This window comes from Saccopteryx bilineata, chromosome 9, assembly GCF_036850765.1.
Source record: "Saccopteryx bilineata isolate mSacBil1 chromosome 9, mSacBil1_pri_phased_curated, whole genome shotgun sequence".
Lineage (NCBI taxonomy): Eukaryota > Metazoa > Chordata > Mammalia > Chiroptera > Emballonuridae > Saccopteryx > Saccopteryx bilineata.
The window spans coordinates 74,711,816-74,725,515 of record NC_089498.1 but is presented as its reverse complement, the minus strand read 5'-3'; the positions used below and the strand labels follow the sequence as shown (position 1 = coordinate 74,725,515).

The following is a 13,700-nucleotide window of genomic DNA, read 5'->3' as shown; positions in this document are numbered from 1 at the left end:
GTAGAGCATCAACTTGGTGTGTGGATGTCCCGGGTTCAATTCCCAGTCAGGACACAGAGGAGAAGCAACCATCTGCTTCTCACTCCTCCCCCTACTTTTTCTGTCTTTTTCTCTCTTCCTCTCTCTCTTCCTCTCCCACAGCCATGGCTTGATTGGTTTGAGCAAGTTGGCCTCAGGTGCTGAGGATGGCTTCATGGCCTCCACCTCAGTGCTAAGAAAAGCTCAGTTGCTGAGCAATGGAGCAACCCCAGATGGGCAGAACATTGCCCCCTAGTGGGCTTGCCAGGTGGATCCCGGTTGGGGCACGTGCAGGAGTCTGCTTCTGCCTCCCCTCCTCTCACTGAATAAAAATAAAAAGAAGAAGAAACATGCAACACTAATTCAGAAGAATATATGCACCCCTATGTTCATTGCAGTGTGTTTTATAATAGTCAAGATTTGGAAACAGCCCATGTCCTCATCATTAGATAAGTGAATAAAAAAAGCTGTGGTACATTTACATAGTGGAATACTATGTAGCCATAAAAAGGAAGGAAATCTTACCTTTTGCAATAGCTTGAACCTGGAGAGCATTATGCTAAGTGAAATAAACCAGTCAGAGAAAGACAGGTACCATATGATTTTACTCATATGTGGAATCTAATGAACAGAATGAACTAACAAGCAAAATAGAGACAGACTCATAGATAGAGAGCAGGCTGACAGCTGTCAGGGAGGGTTGGGGACTGGTGGGGGGGCATGGGTAGAAGGATTAAGCAAAAAAGAAAAAAAGACTTATGGTCACAGACAGTGTGGTGATTGCTAGGGGAGAGGTGGGGTGGTAGAGGGGGATAAAGAGTGATGGAAGGAGACCTGACTGGAGTGGTGAACACACAATATAATGTACAGATGATGTGTTGTGGAACTGTGCACCTGAAACCTGTATAATTTTGTTAACCAGTGTCAGTCCAATACATTCAATAAAAAGAAAAAAAGAAACAGATGAAGAGCAGAGGGCAGGATAAGAGAAGAGAAGCTTGCCCTAGATTTCTCTAAGAGCTAGCTGGGCCTATAGGCAGATCAAATTTGACTCTAAATCAGACTTACAATAAAGTTAAATAAATTATATATAAGGCATCTGAGTAGGTCTTTGCATTTTTATCCCTTCTACAGCCACCTTTAATGGCAGATGCCCTTCAGAATTATGGTCTTGGGGATTTATGGACATTTTACAATAAAGAAAGGGGCTATAAAGAATAACAATTGTGCTAATGAGTGAAAAGAAGCTTGTTTGTTGTTTTTCTTTTTTCCTTTCTTATAACTAATTCAGCCTCAACTACATAGCTCTGGTAGATCTTTTTTTTTTTTTCTTTTCTTAGAGAAAACAACTTTTAAAAAATAGCTTTAGTCTCTAGCCTGCCATAAAGCCTTCAGAGTCTTGGGAATCTAGACAGTGTCTCTGGGACCAGAGCCAGCTCTGCACTAATTTGTGAATAAATAATGCATTGCAGCCTGTTGAATTCAGACTCTGGGCAGATGCTACCTTAGAGGGTCATGTGTTACTTCAAGTTACTATCCTATGAATTCAGTTAGCAGCGCATTAATGATTTCTGTTAAGTCTCTTCCGTTTCTCACTTTTCTTATTCTAACAGAATGCCTTCACAGCCTCCCCACCCAGGTTCTCGTTGTTGGTTTTGTATCAATATACAGCACATTAGCATAAATGGTTTTTCTTATTTAAGCTACTTGGACTAATGAACTATAAACTGCATCAATGAATTTTTAGCATTAATAAAAGCCTCTTTAAATAAAATGATGCCAAAAAAAATTTAGGGGGGTGTCCCTTTTCTTTATCACTCTTTCCTTGAGATCTGGTAGCCTATCTACCTAAGAGAATAATAAAGAAAAGCCAAAAGTGTAAAACTTAGCTACTTTTTTGACTAATAAATTAAAGCTGTTGAGTGTTTGGGCATGTGCCAAGCATTGTGTTAGATACTGGATATACAAAAGCAAGTAGACCGTGGCTCCTGGATTTAAGGAGTTAGACGGGAAAATTAGACAGTTATTAAAATGATGGAAATGATTGCAGTGATTACAGAGAGAAAAGCACAATAGTGGAGGTATGCACAGAATAGGTTACACAACAAGTATTTGTCAAAGGGATAGTCAGTATACAAACAGTACTGTTATTTGAACTCTTTAAAAAGCCATCTGAATTTGAAATTGATGACTTTGATCCTGGGAGCTTTAATTTCCTCATATGTACAATTGAGATAATATCTGCCTCACAGAGTTACAAGGACTTCCTGAGGTAAGAAAGTGCAATGCCTGGTACCCATCATGCACTCTAGGAGGGTTTGTTCATTCATAGTCATCCATTTGTGGTTTCGGTGTTCAACATCGGACTGCTCCACAGGGCACCTTCCCAGAGACTGCAGATGTCTCCTGCACTGGGTTCATTTTCAGAAAGGGTGCTAAGGGAAGTCGGTCATCTGTGCTTCCTGACATGTCTGTCCAGTGGCCCATCTTGATATTATTTTGCATCTTTTTAGCCTTTAATGTTTGAAAAGATTCAGAATATTGCCAGTCTTAAAATCATTATGTTGCCTGACCAGGCAGTGGCACAGTGGATAGAGCGTCAAACTGAGATGTGGAGGACCCAGGTTCGAGACCCCGAGGTTGCCAGTTTGAGTGCAGGCTCATCTAGTTTGAGCAAAGCTTACCAGCTTGAGCCCAAGGTCGCTGGCTCGAGCAAGGGGTCACTCAGTCTGCTGTAGCTTCCCAGTCAAGGTGCATATGAGAAAGCAATCAGTGAGCAACTAAGGTGCCGCAACAAAAAAATGATGCTTTTCATTTCTCTCCTTTCCTGTCTGTCTGTCCCTATCTGTTTCTCTCTCTGACTCTCTCTTTCTCTATCACAGAAAAAAAAAATCATTATGTTGATTAGCTTTTTAATCCCAAATCAGTCCCAAACATTTATTACATCACACAGTTCTAGTATATCCAACTAGAAAAATAAGGGAGGTCTTCATTGTGCTAGAAGATAATTATTCAGTGAAGTGTTTGATAATATTTTTCAGATTTCCATGTAGATACATTTGTGGAGCATGATGCCAGAAGCTGAGGAACTGAAGTAGTTTCCTTGACCATAGGATTGGCCACCTTCTCTTTACTGGACATCATATACAGAACCATTAATAAAAAGTTATTGCTGTCATAATTGCTGAGAATATTAATACACTATTATTTTCCTTCTAATATAGAAATTGTTTTCATAGATTTTCTGTGCTATTAAGGTTGGCAGAGTGCAAACTGAAATTCTGGAAGCATCTCCTTTGCTATAGTGGTGTTTCCTTCCCCTTCCCCTATCTGGTGGTTGTTTTCTTTTTCTTTACAGAGACAGAGAGAGGGACAGACAGACAGGAATGGAGAGATGAGAAGCATCAATCATTAGTTTTTCGTTGCGCGTTGCAACTCCTTAGTTGTTCATTGATTGCTTTCTCATATGTGCCTTGACCGCGGGCCTTCAGCAGACAGAGTAACCCCTTGCTTGAGCCATAGACCTTGGGTCCAAGCTAGTGAGCTTTTTCTCAAACCAGATGAGCCCGCACTCAAGCTGGCAACCTCAGGGTCTCGAACCTGGGTCCTCTGCATCCCAGTCCGACGCTCTATCCACTGCGCCACCGCCTGGTCAGGCTGGTGATTTTTATTGTTGTAGTAGTAACTGTTTTTCTCTCTCTCTCTCTGTCTCTATCTCTCTCTTTCTCTCTCTAACAAAATGACATTTGTGATAAATCATTGTGATTGAGGTTTTTTTTTTAGATAAATCACTGTTAATAGGGTTAATTTAACAGTTGTTCTTGTCCAAGTCAATATGTCTTATGCTGTGACTTTAGCTCTGGTGTAAGTGTTGCTACCACTGCTAGTGAGATTCCTTGCTTAGGATCTAGTGGTTCTTCAAAGTAGATAGTTTCTAACCCATTCCCTCCAAATTAGAGCATTACAACTCTGTCTTAGTTAGTTGCATAAGAAATTACCCCAAAACTTAGCAACTTAAAACAACAAACATTTATTATATCACACAGTTTTTAAGGGACTAGAGTCCAGGAGCAGCTTAGATGGATGGTTCTCGCTGTCTGTTCTGAGGTTGTGTCACAATGTCACCAGAACTGCAGTCCTACAAAAGCCTTTGTCAACTGGACCTGTTCTGCCTAGTGAGCATAATTAATTTCAAACTGGCATAATGGGATATAGCCTTCCACTTCCTAACCTGTGTTTATAGAGGTTATGCAAAAAGACTCGCCTTCCCACTCAGGTTTTTCAGTAGTGACCACGTCTGTCTGCTAGAGGGCTCAGATTCTCAGAGCAGAGTAAAAGTTATGTGATTTTTAATAAATAAGTATTGCTAGGCTGTAAAGTAGTATGGGTCAAACCCTAGTTAGTAGATAGCTTGAAATATTTGAAATACCTACCTCTATCTGCTGGTATGTGACAGGAGTATGTGCAATTTTCTTCATTATGTTAACCATGGTGGCATAACTTCAGTGTATTCAATTGTTGGCTGTTATCTAAAACACTGATTAACTTCTTGTTTGCCTTCATGCTGAAAACAGCGGTAATTTGACCTTGTGGCAGTTTTCCCTGGAATTGCAAAGGCATGGACAGCATATATCCTCCTTAGGTAATTTGAGGTTATTGTTGCCTCCAAGGTACTTTACAGCTAGAGGGGAAGAGGTGGGATATTTGAATTGTAGTAAAGGGGTAGAAAATGAACAACTAATATTAATTTCTTTCTTTGTCTTCTGTGTTACCTCTGGCTCTTTAAATCTTAAAAGTAGGGGATCTGTACTGTCTTTGGGAGCTACCAAAGATCATGGGAACAGCTTCTTTAATAGTTGCCACTGCCCTGTTACCTTATATTAGCCATTCACATTGATGTAGCAAGTGTTGCAAGTCTGACAGGAACCCAAGAAATGAAAATATTAAAAGCAATTTAAAGACTTAAGGAAGTATAATTTCAAACCTAAGAACATTTTGCTAACACCAGCAAGACGAAGAAGATCTGCCAGGCAGAAAAGAGGTTCATTTCAGTAACTTAGGGTTAGCAGCAAGAAAGCCCGCAGCCACAGGCTTTGCAGGTAGCTAGAGTCACATGCAGAGAAATGTATGTGAAGCAGAAAAGAACCTATTAAGCACAGATATATTGATCACACCCACTCCCATAATCATTGTCAGTTATATCTCATCTGACCACTTCTGTCCATCTCTACTACCATTCTAAACTAGTTATCTTTTGCCTAGATTACTTCACATGCCTCGTAACTAGTTTTACTGTAACCACTCTTTCCTTCTTCGTTGTTCTTAGAATAAAGACTTACACCCATACCCATAAGTTCTGTGTAATTTCACCTCGGCCTCCTCCTCCAGATCCATCTCATGCCATCACTCTTCCACCCAAAGAACCTTTGCTCTTCCTAAGAACACTCTCTCTTCCCCCAGTTACCTACTTCTTATTCCTCAGAGCTCAGTTACACCTCACATACAGGAGGCATTTCCTGCTTCTCCTTCTCCTCACCCCAAATTAGACCACATTTTAATGTTACAGATTTTCAAAGTACTCCGTGCTTTTTTTTTTTAATTGAGACTCCAGGAAGCAGAGACAGACTCCCGCATGTGCCCCAACCAGGATCCACCTGGCAAGCCGGTTAGGGGACAATGCTCTGTCCATTGCTTGGCAATCGAGCTCTTCTTAGCACCTGAGGCAGAGACCATAGAGTCATCCTCAGCACCCAGGACCAACTTACTCCAATCAAGCCATGGCTGCAGGAGAAGAAGAGAGAGAGAGAGAAGTGAGAAGGGGGAGGGGTGGAGAAGCAGATGATCACTTCTCCTGTGTGCCCTGACCAGAGATTGAACCCAGGACATCCACATGCTACACTGATGCTCTACCACTGAGCCAACCAGCCAGGTTGCTTTTTCTTCAGTTTATTTCATTACATCACCGTCTGATTATGCATGTCTCTAAACATGTCTTGAGAACTTTTGAGAGAGTATTTGAGCTCATCATTTTTTCCTTAGTCCTGGCATAGTACCCAACACAATACAGATGCTCAGGATATAGTGCTGAATTAGTAAATACTTTATCAGATGTAGGCAAAAGCCTGGTAAAGGCACACATGCATGCACACACCCTCTCTTTCTCAGTGGCATCGTTACAGGTTAGTGTGTTAGGCACCTTTTGGGCTTATCTACTTAACTTCCAGCCATTTCCTCTTCTCCAAGATTTGTCCCACTCTACCTCTCAAACACAGGTTGGGCTTCTGGAAGCCATATTTGTACTTTATGCCTTTCCCTTGCATTCCCTCCCATCACCCTTTCTTTCCCCTCTCTTAGCTATTTGGATCAGGAATGGACACCCATCCCAGATGGGCCAATCAGAATTTCTCCATAGAAAATCTGAAATTTGGCCCTGTCTGGTTGGCTCAGTGGTAGAGCATCAGCCCAGCGTGTGGATGTCCTGGGTTTGATCCCTGGTCAGGGCACAGAGAAGAGGTACCCATCTGCTTCTCCACCTTTCCCCCTCCCCTTTCTTTCTCTCTCTTCCCCTCCCACAGCCAAGGCTCCATTGGAGCAAAGTTGGCCTGGGAGCCAATGATGGCTCCATGGCCTCCACCTCAGACACTTGAATGGCTCCGGTTGCAATAGAGCAACGCCCCAGATGGGCAGAGCATTGCCCTCTAGTGGGCGTGCCAGATGGATCCCAGTCGGGGTGCATGCGGGAGTCTGTCTCTACCTCCCTGCTTCTAACTTCAGAAAAATATATATAAAAAAAAAGAAAATCTGAAATTTGGACTAGAGACAGTTGGTCTCTTCTGGTAATTAAACTATAACATGTGAACTCCAGAACTCCGGGGTAATCATGTCTGCCCACTATGTGGATCCATGAAGCACAGAGGAAGAAAGGCTAACAGAAAACGGACTGAAGCAGCCTCACAGAAATGAGAGCACTGCCCACTGTCAATTCCTGAGCTCAGACCTTTCCCATCTATGAGCTGCCTTTGTCTCCTGGGGTTCCTAAATTTCTTTCCTGCTAAAGCTAGCTTGAGTTGGCTTCCATTATGTACAACTAAACAGAAGCCTTACTACAACTAGAAAATCTAAAAATAATCTCAAAAAATGCTCAGACTTTATGGAAGAAGATTGTGTGATCACTGAATCCATATAGAAAATGAGTGAACTTCAGATGAATTGCAGGTGCCTTATAGAGTATTATAGTTTGTTTAGACTATTCTAAATAATTGCCATGTTGAAGAACCCATATGCTTAAGCATGAAACATCTAATTAGCTCTTTTTAAAAACAGAGGCTACTACATAATTGAAACCTATCTTTGGTATCTCAAATTGCTTTTAAAAAAATGAAAAACTAACATTTCAGAAAAACAATTTTAATGAGCTTGGTGACTTAAAAAACAAAAATAAACTTCATTACTAAAGGATTTCACATATAACCTCACTCGATGTTTCTCTTTGGAACTCGAAAACACTTAATTCGCCAGCCAGAGACAGCTGAACTTATTGTTAACCTTGAATACAATAGAAATAGAAAGCATGTTCTCTTTCCTTGTGTTTTTCACCATTGTCAGTATTTAAAAAAAACAAAACTCAATGACTTTCTTCATTTTACTATTCTCAGGGAAAAACATGTTTTCTTTCTTTTCTGTCCTTTTCATTCTCTCTCTCTTTTTTTTTATGAAAGAAGGAAAGAAGAAGATTCTTACGTGATCTTGTCTTTTAGATAACTTTGCCTTTCATCTGCCTGTGTTTGGACTCATCATCTTATCATTTCTTCCGCTCTCTGTATTAAAGCTTCAGTGAGCTGCATATTTCTAAACTTCCACCTCCTACTCTTTCCTGCATTTATCGTCTGCTTGTCAGTCAGCTTAACCTACATTCTAATTTCTGTGTAGTGTATTTCACTGTCTAGCTCTCCAATTTCTGTCCTAAAAAAATTGTCAGTTTTCAACGTAATTGTGAGTGTATTAAAAAATATATATTAATCAGTTCCATAGTAGCTAATGAGCATGAACTCATTGCCTATACAGTGGCTTCCTGAATGGTCAGAAGTAAAATGGGTGATCAGATTAAGCCAGTCAAAAAAGAGTCAGTGATTTCAAGTCAGATAAACTAAGATTTGAGGTCTGAACACCAAAGAATAGAATATATTACCATTTTTAAAGATAATGCCCTCAAACTAAGTTTTTTATTGTTTTCTTAATAAGGTAGAGATTTGAAAATATACAACTTCATATTTAGCTCAATATATTTGGGTAAAAATAGAAATAACCTTAATAGTTTTATTGTTCTAGTATAATAGACCTATGTTTCTCTCAGTTAAACTATCTAGCTTTTGTAAAGCATAGAGAAAATTGTCGTGATAGATTTCTTGAACACAGTTTTTATTCTAACTGAGCCACAATTGACTTTTTCATATCTTGCATTTGAGACATTGTTCCTATGGAAAATATCAAGCAATAACTATTTTTTAAAAGATTTTATTTATTGCTCTGGCAAGATAGCTTTGTTGATTAGTTAGAGCATCATCCCGAAGTACAAAGGTTGCCAGTTCGATTCCTAGTGAGGGCACATACCAGAACAGATGTTCCTGTCTCTCTCTCTCTCTCTCTCTCTCCTTTCCTGTCTCTAAAATCAATAGAATAAACATTAATAAATAAATATTTGTTGATTTTATGTGGGGGGGCAGTGAGAAGTATCAACACATAGTAACTTCATTTCAGTTGTTTATTGATTGCTTGTCATGTGCCTAGACTGGGCAAACCCAGGGTTTTGAACCAGCAGCCTCAACATTCCAGGTCAGTGCTCTATCCACTGTACTACCAAGGCCAGACAAGTGATAACTATTTTTTACCTATGTTTTCTTTTGTGGGGCGGAGGGTTGTATTTATTAGGAAGGAATATGTATATTTATATGATCTTAAAGTCAGCCTCTAGTCATGAGCTTGCTAAATCATTCATTTGTAGAAACAATATTATGTGATTTTATCATGACTGTAATCATGTCAGGAATACACACCTCATGCCACTATTCCTATGGCATCACTCTATGTCAGGTAATTTTATAACCCATCAGACTCTTGTGGTCTTTGTCCCATTAATTCTTCAAATCTCAGGTCCTCTTATTTGAATGGAGGCAACAGTTATTACACCTGTGTCAAAGATAATTATGAGACTCAAATATGAGAGTGACTAGGAAGCATTGTGTACATTAATCCCTTAGCCCATTTGTTTGTGTCTTGTACATAGTAATGCAGGGCTTATAATTTATTCTTTTTAAAAATATATTTATTGATTGATTTGAGAGAGAGGGGAAGGGAGTGCGAGAGAGAAACATCAATTTGTTGCTCCACTTGTTTATGATTTTTTTTTTTAAGTGAGAGGAGGGGAGACCTACTCCTACATCACTCTGACTGAGATCCACCTGGCAGCCCCCATTTGGGGCTGATGCTTCTAATCAACGGAGCTATCCTCAGCGCCTGAGGCTGACACTTGCCAGTCAAACCACTGGCTGCGGGAGGAGAAAAGAGAGGGAAGGGGGAGGGAGAGGGGAAGAGAAGCAGATGGTCGCTTCTCATGTGTGCCATGACTGGGGATCAAATCTGGGATGTCCACATGCCAGGCCACTGAGCAAACCAGCCATGGCCTATTTATGCATTCTTGTATGTGTCCTGACCAGGGATCAAACCTACAATCTTGGTGTATCAGGATGATGCTCTAACCAACTGATCTATGCAGCCAGGGCATGGCTTATAATTTTTTTTCCCATTGATTTGAGAGGGGGCAGGGAGAGAAGCATTAACTTGCCATTCCATTAGTTGTTCCGCTTAGTTGTCTTAGTTGTGTACTCATTGATTGCTTCTCCTACATGCCTCAACTAGGGATTGAACCCATGACCTCAGCACACCAGGACCATACTTTACCACTGAGCCATATAGCCAGGGCTTAATTTATTCTTACCACTTCTATTTTCATACATTTTTGCCTAAGTCTGTTTGTTATACATAAAGAGAGTTTATAATTCAACTTCCCTTGCCCCAAGTATTGAATATAATTCCTCCCTTGCCCCAAGCATAGTTCCCCTCTTGCCTCTTTTCTTTCTCTTCTCTAAACATGTGGAATATTCATGTGAAGAGTAGAAAGGAGAGAGTTAAGAGAATTATTTATAGTTTTTCTTTCCTTTATCAATTTGTTTCTGTATTGTCTTTGTAGAGGACAAAATTTGTTTCCCTTTGAACAGTCAAAGATTACAGAAGCCAAGTGTGACCCCCAAATTATTATTTGTAGCCAATGTTTGTTGTTAAGAATACTACTATTCTTTTTTTTTTTTAATAATTTTATTTTTTTAATGGGGTGACATCAATAAATCAGGATATATATATTCAAAGATAACAAGTCCAGGTTATCTTGTCATTCAATTATGTTGTATACCCATCACCCAAAGTCAGATTGTCCTCTGTCACCTTCTATCTTGTTTTCTTTGTGTCCCTCCCCCTCCCCCTTTCCCTCTCCCATTCCCCCCTCTCCCCCGTAACCACCACACTCTTATCAATGTCTCTTAGTTTCACTTTTATGTCCCACCTACGTATGGAATAATGCAGTTCCTGGTTTTTTCTGATTTACTTATTTCGCTTCGTATCATGTTATCAAGATCCCACCATTTTGCTGTAAATGTTCCGATGTCATCATTTCTTATGGCTGAGTAGTAAGAATACTACTATTCTTAATAGCAGCTAACATTTACTGAGCTTTTTATGTGCCAGGCATTGTACTATCATATTTTATTGTACCTAAAACACAGACACTGGTAAGGTACACCATTATTTTATGTACCAATAGGAAGAAAAAAATACTGTGAAGTAAACCGTGACAAAAATGAGTCTGTGGCCTGACCTGTGCTGGCACAGTGGATAGAGCATTGACCTGGGATGCTGAGGTTTCAGGTTTGAAACCCCAAAGTCACCAACTTGAGCACAGACTTACTAGCTTGAGCCAAGGGGTCGCCAGCTTTAGTGTGGGATCATCGACATGATCCCATGGTCACTGGCTTGAGCCCATGGTCTCTGGCTTGGCTGGAGCTCCCTAGTCAAGACACGTACGAGAAGCAATCAGTGAACAACTAAAGTGCCGCAACTACAAGTTGATGCTTCTCATCTCTCTCCCTTTTTGTCTGTCTCTCTCTCTCAAGCTTAAAAAAAAAAAAAACGCTTTCTTTAAACTAAAAATAGTTAAATCGCTTCTTGGCCTTTTGGCTAAGATCAAGTGTAGTATCTGTTCTTATCAGTTTAAACTAAAAATAGTTAATACCTATTCAAATACTCCTTCAAGCTTAGAGTTTTTTTATGTCATTCTTGTATATACATAAAACAAAATTATAAGCAAAATAAATTGGTCTAAAATTCCTTCATATTCTATATCCAGCTCTCTTGAATTTCTTTTTGACTCAGAGTCATGAATGTCTGTATTCTTTCACACAATAGTGTTCTTTGAGCCATCAAGAACATTGGTAATGCAGCATTTCTTAAGGGAATACTCCACTATTATCTGAGGTTTTCTTTTAAGCCACTGACACCCATTCTGCAAGCTTTGATATACTTGTACAGGCAGTGACATCAGGACTCTGCCTAGCCAACAGCAATTATAAGAAGCATATTGATTTCAGAGATATTAAAATACAAGGCCTGACCTGTGGTGGTACGGTAGATAAAGCATCAACCTAGAGTGCTGAGATTACCAGTTAAACCCCAGGTATGCCTGGTCAAGGGACATAGGAGAAGCAACTACTTGTGTGAGTTGATGCTCTTCCCCCACCCCTTTCCCTCTCTCCTCTCTGAAAGCAATAAATAAAATCTAAAAATAAATTAATAAATAAAATATAAGTAAGTAAATACATCTTAGAAAAGATTAGGCTTCCAGGCAAGATGGTGAAATAGGTAAATGTGGTACTCACCACTTCCCATAATCACATCAAAATTACAACTAAATGACAGAACAGCCATCATTCAGAACTTTCCAAAATCTAGCTGAACAGAAGTCCTGCCACTAAGGATATAAAGAAGAAGCCACGATGAGACAAGTAGGAGGGGCAGAGATACGGAGGTGCTGGTTCCACACCCACATGTAGTCAGGAGACATATCTTGGCTACAGAGGGCCCCCCTGAAGAGCACCGGGTCCCAGATTCACACTAGGCCCCACAGCCCAGGGTTCTAGTGTGAGGAAGAGAAGTTACTATCAATATAATTTCTGGACGTAATAACCAGCAGGGATTGTGGCTGAATGAGACAGAGGGGTGCTGGAGTCCCAGGCATTTCTCTTAAAGGGCCTATGCAGGGACTTAGTTGTACTCACTCTAGTTTCATCTCTGGGACAGCAGCTTGAAAAGCATAAGAGAGTCACAGAGAGGAACTGAGTTGTCTGACATTAGCATGAGAGCTGGAGGGGCAGCTTTCTCCCAGACAGAAGTACTGGCACCAGACTTTGCTAAGCCCTAACCCACAGAGTCAGGAGGCGGGCACCATATCTGAGTCTTCATCAACCTGGCTCACACTGTCTTCTCTAACCTGGTGATCCCTGAGACCCCACCCCACCAAACTCGTGGGCCCACCGAAGCTGTTTCCAGTGGCTTTTCCATACAAATGGCATGTGTTGGCTCATGCTATAGACTTTCCTAAAATCTCTCAAACAAGCAGCACCTGGCCTCAGCATGCCCTTACTTCTTGCTAAGTGGCTCCAGGCCTGGCAGCAGCCAGATTTGGTTTATAGCTCGGCCTCTCCTGGGCACCTACAAGCACAGCACACATAGCAGCCATCTGCAGATCACTTTGTAGCTTGTGTCAAGTGGCCCAGGGCAGAGCACAGGCAGCAGCTCACCTTGTCCTGTACCTCTCGGGAGGCTCCAGAGCCAGTGCACCCAGTGGACAGCTTCAGATTACATTGAAGCACCAGTCAACTTCCTCCACAAGGGACACACTCAAGTGGTGAACTCATTGGGCACCAGAGCCCTACTGAAGTGAGTCCCACTCCATGGGGTCAGCCACTGCACAGTCATCCTCCACAGTGGTTGTAGCCAGTCCTCACAGCCAGTCAGCCTGCAGGAAAATTCCTCCCATTGACATTCCTACAATCAAAGCTCAACTGAAAAAGCAGAGTGCACCTGGAGCACCCCAATGGGGTGACTGAAGAGGCTGTACCACTGGGCTTCACTGGATACTTACTACATGAGGCCACTCTGTGAAGACTGGAAGATGTAGCAGCTCTGCCTAATGCATAGAAACAAACACAGAGGCAGCCATGATGGGGGGAAAAAACATTTCCCAAATGAAAACAGAACAAAACTCCAGGAAAAGAACTCAACAAAATGGAGACAATCTACCAGATGAGGAGTTCAAAACACTAGTTATAGGTATGCTCAGTGAATTTAGAGAAAGAATAGATCAACTTAGTGAGATCTTCAACAACGAGATAGGAAACATAAAAATGAAGGTAGAAAACATAAAAGAGAGCCAGTTGGAAATGAAAAATACGATAACTAAAATGAAGATTACATTACCAGTAATCAGTAGATAAAGCAGATGATCAAATTAGCAATTTGCAAAATAAGGAGGCACATAACACCCAATCAGAACAGCTAAAAGAAAATAGAATCCA

The 13,700-nt window shown here is 40.8% G+C and overlaps 1 protein-coding gene and 1 pseudogene across 4 annotated transcripts in view; both read left to right on the top strand.

The window, feature by feature from the left end:
• MICU1 (mitochondrial calcium uptake 1) overlaps positions 1–13,700 on the top strand; it is a 265,614-nt gene that overhangs the window by 177,212 nt on the left and 74,702 nt on the right. The window lies entirely within an intron of this gene.
• Positions 11,285–11,376, top strand: LOC136313844 (U2 spliceosomal RNA; annotated as a pseudogene).